Here is a 7,400-nt window from a genome sequence, read left to right on the forward strand (position 1 = left end):
GAGGCGTGCTCGGCAAGGACAAGCAAATTATTTTGATCTACAATTTTAATAAAGGAGATTACAGCATCAGCGCTCACCTCTATAGCCCATATGCCACTGGGTGAGAGAAATTGTCATTCTTTTTTGGGCAGAATTATGTGACGTTTTATGTGTAGTTTGGAAAATGCCACCCTCATCAATCTGCCACTGTAGGCTGCCATCTAATCCTGCCTAATGGTTGGGTCAGTTCTGCTTACAAGATTCATCTTCGACTATCTCCAGAGGTGGTCAGGGAGATTTAATCCCAATTAGATCACAATGCATCTTTTGATTAACTACACTTGTCGACAAATGTGGGCACAATCAGAATATGGACAAGATCAGGGATAAACAGGCCTTGGGATTCCATCTTGGGGCATATTTGTATGATAAATTACACAGACTTCTTAACATTCCACAGAAGCATTGCAGCTTCATCATGAATCCACACTGGCTGGATCCACATACTGGCCCAACAGATAGCTCCTGATAGTATTAATTCATCAAAAACGGTTTATATTTGGTGAGAAGGGAAACACGAAGGGAACACATGCATTTTTAAAAATGTTTGACCTGACTCATTAAATCATTTACACACAAAAGATTAAGGTTCATGAGTTTGTAAGGTGCTTTAGTCTGTGTTTATGGGAAGGAATTCACCAGCACTAATTTGAACTTTTGAAGTCAGTTCTGTGCAAGTGTTACAGACCACAAAGAAAGTATATGTCTAGATATGAATGCCTGGCAGTCTATGTATAACTTGGTAAAATAAAACATAAACAAACAAATAAAGGGTACTGGTGGTCATAAAATAAAATGAAATAAAGGTTATGATATGATTTATCAAAGAAATAGCATTAGAAATATATACTGCTCAAAAAAATAAAGGGAACACTTAAACAACACATCCTAGATCTGAATGAAAGAAATCATTTTATTAAATACTTTTTTCTTTACATAGTTGAATGTGCTGACAACAAAATCACACAAAAATAATCAATGGAAATCCAATTTATCAACCCATGGAGGTCTGGATTTGGAGTCACACTCAAAATTAAAGTGGAAAACCACACTACAGGCTGATCCAACTTTGATGTAATGTCATTAAAACAAGTCAAAATGAGGCTCAGTATTGTGTGTGGCCTCCACGTGCCTGTATGACCTCCCTACAACGCCTGGGCATGCTCCTGATGAGGTGGCGGATGGTCTCCTGAGGGATCTCCTCCCAGACCTGGACTAAAGCATCCGCCAACTCCTGGACAGTCTGTGGTGCAACGTGGCGTTGGTGGATGGAGCGAGAAATGATGTCCCAGATGTGCTCAATTGGATTCAGGTCTGGGGAACGGGCGGGCCAGTCCATAGCATCAATGCCTTCCTCTTGCAGGAGCTGCTGACACACTCCAGCCACATGAGGTCTAGCATTGTCTTGCATTAGGAGGAACCCAGGGCCAACCGCACCAGCATATGGTCTCACAAGGGGTCTGAGGATCTCATCTCGGTACCTAATGGCAGTCAGGCTACCTCTGGCGAGCACATGGAGGGCTGTGCGGCCCCCCAAAGAAATACCACCCCACACCATGACTGACCCACCGCCAAACCGGTCATGCTGGAGGATGTTGCAGGCAGCAGAACATTCTCCACGGCATCTCCAGACTCTGTCACGTCTGTCACGTGCTCAGTGTGAACCTGCTTTCATCTGTGAAGAGCACAAGGCGCCAGTGGCGAATTTGTCAATCTTGGTGTTCTCTGGCAAATGCCAAACGTCCTGCACGGTGTTGGGCTTTAAGCACAACCCCCACCTGTGGACGTCGGGCCCTCATACCACCCTCATGGAGTCTGTTTCTGACCGTTTGAGCAGACACATGCACATTTGTGGCCTGCTGGAGGTCATTTTGCAGGGCTCTGGCAGTGCTCCTCCTGCTCCTCCTTGCACAAAGGCGGAGGTAGCGGTCCTGCTGCTGGGTTGTTGCCCTCCTACAGCCTCCCCCACGTCTCCTGATGTACTGGCCTGTCTCCTGGTAACGCCTCCATGCTCTGGATACTACGCTGACAGACACAGCAAACCTTCTTGCCACAGCTCGCATTGATGTGCCATCCTGGATGAGCTGCACTACCTGAGCCACTTGTGTGGGTTGTAGACTCCGTCTCATGCTACCACTAGAGTGAAAGCACCGCCAGCATTCAAAAGTGACCAAAACATCAGCCAGGAAGCATAGGAATTGAGAAGTGGTCTGTGGTCCCCACCTGCAGAACCACCCCTTTATTGGGGGTGTCTTGCTAATTGCCTATAATTTCCACCTGTTGTCTATTCCATTTGCACAACAGCATGTGAAATTTATTGTCAATCAGTGTTGCTTCCTAAGTGGACAGTTTGATTTTACAGAAGTGTGATTGACTTGGAGTTACATTGTGTTGTTTAAGTGTTCCTTTTATTTTTTTGAGCAGTGTAGTTACACTCCAATGTCTATCCATTTTATATACTATAATTAATTTACAGGGCTATACCAACAATGGTGGCAGGCCCACTGTTCAGATCCTTGTGGAATTCCTGTGAGTGTTATTAGTTGACCTGGGTGGCAGAGTTAGTCAAAGTAAATCCTAAAAGACGACTTCAAAATTCTCTTTTATGGGGTCTAATTTTTCTCAGTTAAACCAACAGAAAAGTGTGTCAAAGTAGGCAGTATGTTTTGTATTTTGTATTTATTACAGATCCCCATTAGGCAGCAGCTACTCTTCCTGGGTTCCAAACATATTAAAGCACTTACATTACATATTAAACAAAAGATAAAACAATACATCATATAACTTTAACATTATTACACCACTACATATCCACAATATAAAATGTATAATACCACCACACTACAAAATCACAATGTATGCGTATGCATGTGTCAGTACCTTTTGTGTGTGTCTCTTCTCTTTGTTACATAAGGTCTATTTTTACATGTTTTTTAAAATCAGATTCTACTGCTTGCATCAGTTACTTGATGTGGAATAGAGTTCCATGTAGTCAGTTGCGTTATGTAGTACTGTAGTACTGTAGTAATGTAGACTTGGGGACTGTGAAGAGAACTCTGGCGGTATGTCTTGTGGGGTATGCATGGGTGTCTGAGCTTTGTGCAAATATTTTAAACAGACAGCTCGGTACATTCAGCGTGTCAACACCAGTTAAAAAACAAGTAGTGATTAAGTCTATCTCTCTTCCTCTTTGAGCCATGAGAGAATGACATACCTGTCATTAATGTTAGCTCTCCATGTACTTTTAATGGCCAGCCGTGCCGCCCTATTCAGAACCAACTGCAATTTTCCTAAGTCCCTCTTTGTGGCACCTGACCACACTACTGACCAGTAGTTTACAGTAGGTGTGACAAAACTAGGGCCTGTTGGACTTGCCTTGTTGATAGTGTTGTTAAGAAGGCAGAGCAGCGTATTATTATGGACAGACTTCTCCCCATCTTAGCTACTGTTGTATCAATATGTTTTGACCATGAAGGTTTACAATCCAGGGTTACTCTAAGCAGTTTAGTCACCTCAACTTGCTCAATTTCCACATTATTCATTACAATATGTAGTTAAGGTTTAGGGTTTAGTGAATGATTTGTCCCAAATACAATGCTTTTAGTTTTGGAAATATTTAGGACCAACTTATTCCTTACTACCCATTCCAAAACTAACTGCAGCTCTTTGTTAAGTGCAGTCATTTCAGTTGCTGTAGTAGCTGACGTGTATAGTGTTGAGTCATCTGCACACATAGACACAAGCCAGTGGCATGTCGTTAGTAAAGATTGAAAAAGTAAGGGGCCTAAACAGCTGCCCTGGGGAATTCCTGATTCTACCTGTATTATGTTTGAGAGCCTTCCATTAAAGAACACCCTCTGTGTTCTGTTAGACAAGTAACTCTTTATCCACAGTATAGCAGGGGGTGTAAAGCCATAACACATATGTTTTTCCAGCAGCAAACTATGATCAATAATGTCAAAAGCTGCACTTCAGTCTAACAAGACAGCCCCCACAATCATTTTATCATCGATTTCTCTCAGCCAATCATCAGTCCTTTGTGTAAGTGCTGTGCTTGCGGAGTGCCCTTCCCTATAAGTGTGCTGAAAGTGTGTTGTCAATTTGTTTACTGTGAAATAGCATTGTATCTGGTCAAACGCCTTTTTTTCCAGAAGTTTACTTAGGGTTGGTAACAGGCTGATTGGTCGGCTATTTGAGCCAGTAAAGGGGTCTTTACTATTCTTGGGTAGAATGACTTTAGCTTCCCTCCAGGCCTGAGGGCACACACTTTCTAGTAAGCTTAAATTGAAGATGTAGCAAATATAAGTGGCAATATCGTCCACTATTATCCTCAATAATTTTTTATCGAGATTGTCAGACCCCGGTGGCTTGTCATTGTTGATAGACAACAATCATTTTTTTCACCTCTTCCACTGACTTTACGGAATTCAAAAGTACAATTCTTGTCTTTCATAATTTGGTCAGATATAATTGGATGTGTAGTCTCAGCTTTTGTTGCTGGCATGTTATCCCTAAGTTTGCTTATCTTGACAATGAAAAAGTAATTAAAGTAGTTGGCAATACCACTAGGTTTTATGATGAATGAGCCATCTGAGTCAATTAATGAAGGACCCAAGTTGGCTTTTTTCCCAAAATTTCATTTAAGGTGCCCCAAAGCTTTTTACAAAAAGTCTTTATATAATTTATGTTTGTTTCATAGTATAGTCTCTTTTTATTTAGTTTACTAACATGATTTCTTAATTTGCAGTACATTGGCCAATCAGTTAGGCTGCCAGACTTATTTGCCATACCTTTTGCCTCATCCCTCTCAACCATACAATTTTTAAATTCCTCATCAAGCCAATGGGATTTAACACTTTTTTACAGACAATTTCTTAATGAGTGCCTGCTTATTAGTAACTGGAATAAGCAATTTCATAAATGTGTCAAGTGCATTGTTTGCTTGTGTAATGCGGGTCGTATAAAGGGGACCAAGGCGCAGCGTGTATAGTGCTCATATTCACTTTTATTATGAAGACACTAGAACAAAACAACAAAACGACCGACAACAGTTCCGTCAGGTGAACATACACTAAACAGAAAACAACTACCCACAAAACCCAGGAAGAAAAACCCCTACTTAAATATGATCTCTAATCAGAGGCAACGAGGATCAGCTGCCTCCAATTAGAGATCAACCCAAACAATCCCAACATAGAAACAGAAAAACTAGAACTTAAACATAGAAATAGAAAATATAGAAAAACACAAAAACACCCTCTGTCACGCCCTGACCTACTCTACTATAGAAAATGACATCTTACTAGAATCAGGACATGACAGGTTGCTCCTCATTACACAACACACACCAGCAAATATTCTTTATATCATCAACATATGAATCACTACAATATTTATTGTATGACCTCTTACACTATATTAGGCCCAGCCTTTGGAACTTTTTCATAGATATGGCTACTATATTGTGATCACTACATCCTATGGATTTGGATACTGCTTTCAAGCAAATTTTTGCAGCATTGATCAATACATGTTGATGATTTCATTCCTGTACTGTTTGTAAATACCCTGGTAGATTGACTGACAACTTGAACCAGGATGCAGGCATAGCTTACAATTTGAAGTTTTTTCTTGAGTGGGCAGCTTGATGAGACCCAGTCAATATTTAAATCACCCAGAAAATATACTTCTCTGTTGATATCACATACCTTATCAAGCATTTCACACATATTATCCAGATACTGACCGTTAGCACTTGGTGGTCTGTAGCAGCTTCCCACAAGAATGGGCTTAACCTGTTGGGTCTAGGGGGCAGCATTTGCACGTCTGGATAAAAAAAATGTACCCGATTTAATCTGGTTACTAATCCTACCCAGTAACTAGAATATGCATATACTTATTATATATGGATAGAAAACACTCTAAAGTTTCCAAAACTGTTTGAATGGTGTCTGTGAGTATAACAGAACTCATTTGGCAGGCAAAACCCTGAGACATTTTCTGACAGGAAGTGGATACCTGATGTGTTGTATTGACTTTAAACCTATCCCATTGAAAAACACAGGGGTTTAGGAATATTTTGGCACTTCCTATTGCTTCCACTAGATGTCACCAGCCTTTACAAAGTGTTTTGAGTCTTCTGGAGGGAGATCTGACCGAACAAGAGCCATGGAACGATGATGTCCCATTAGACACCTGGCGCGCGAGTTCATGTTGGGTACCCTCGTTCCAATACGTTATAAAAGAGTATGCATTCGTCCACCTTGAATATTATTCATGTTCTGGTTAAAAAAGGCCCTAATGATTTATGCTATACAACGTTTGACATGTTTGAACGAACGGAAATATATTTTTTCCCCTCGTTCATGACGAGAAGTCCGGCTGGCTTACATCATGTGCTAACGAGACGGAGATTTTTGGACATAAATGATGAGCTTTTTTGAACAAAACTACATTCGTTATGGACCTGTGATACCTGGAAGTGACATCTGATGAAGAGAATCAAAGGTAATGGATTATTTACATAGTATTTTCGATTTTAGATCTCCCCAACATGACGTCTAGTCTGTATCGCAACGCGTATTTTTCTGGGCGCAGTGCTCAGATTATTGCAAAGTGTGATTTCCCAGTAAGGTTATTTTTAAATCTGGCAAGTTGATTGCGTTCAAGAGATGTAAATCTATAATTCTTTAAATGACAATATAATATTTTACCAATGTTTTCTAATTTTAATTATTTAATTTGTTACGCTGACTTGACTGCCGGTTATTGGAGGGAAACGATTTCCTCAACATCAATGCCATAGTAAAACGCTGTTTTTGGATATAAATATGAACTTGATAGAACTAAAAATGCATGCATTGTCTAACATAATGTCCTAGGAGTGTCATCTGATGGAGATTGTAAAAGGTTAGTGCATCATTTTAGCTGGTTTTATGGTTTTGGTGACCCTGTCTTTGACTTGACAAAACATTACACACAACTCTTGTAAATGTACTGTCCTAACATACTCTAAATTTATGCTTTCGCCGTAAAACCTTTTTGAAATCGTAAAACGTGGTTAGATTAAGGAGATGTTTATCTTTCAAATGGTGTAAAATAGTTGTATTTTTGAAAAATTTGAATTTTGACATTTATTTGGATTCAAATTTGCCGCTCTTGAAATGCACCTGCTGTTGATGGAGTGCACCACGGGTGGCACGCTAGCGTCCCACCTAGCCCCAAGAGGTTTTAAGGTGAGAGTTGAACCTGAACCTGAAGCTTTACAGGAATGTGGTTCTGAATATAAACCGCAACACCGCCCCCGTTGGCATTTCTGTATTTTCGGTAGCTGTTATAACCATGTATTGCTACCACTGTAT

This window comes from Salmo salar, chromosome 27, assembly GCF_965601325.2.
Source record: "Salmo salar chromosome 27, fSalSal1, whole genome shotgun sequence".
NCBI classification, from domain to species: Eukaryota; Metazoa; Chordata; class Actinopteri; order Salmoniformes; family Salmonidae; genus Salmo; species Salmo salar.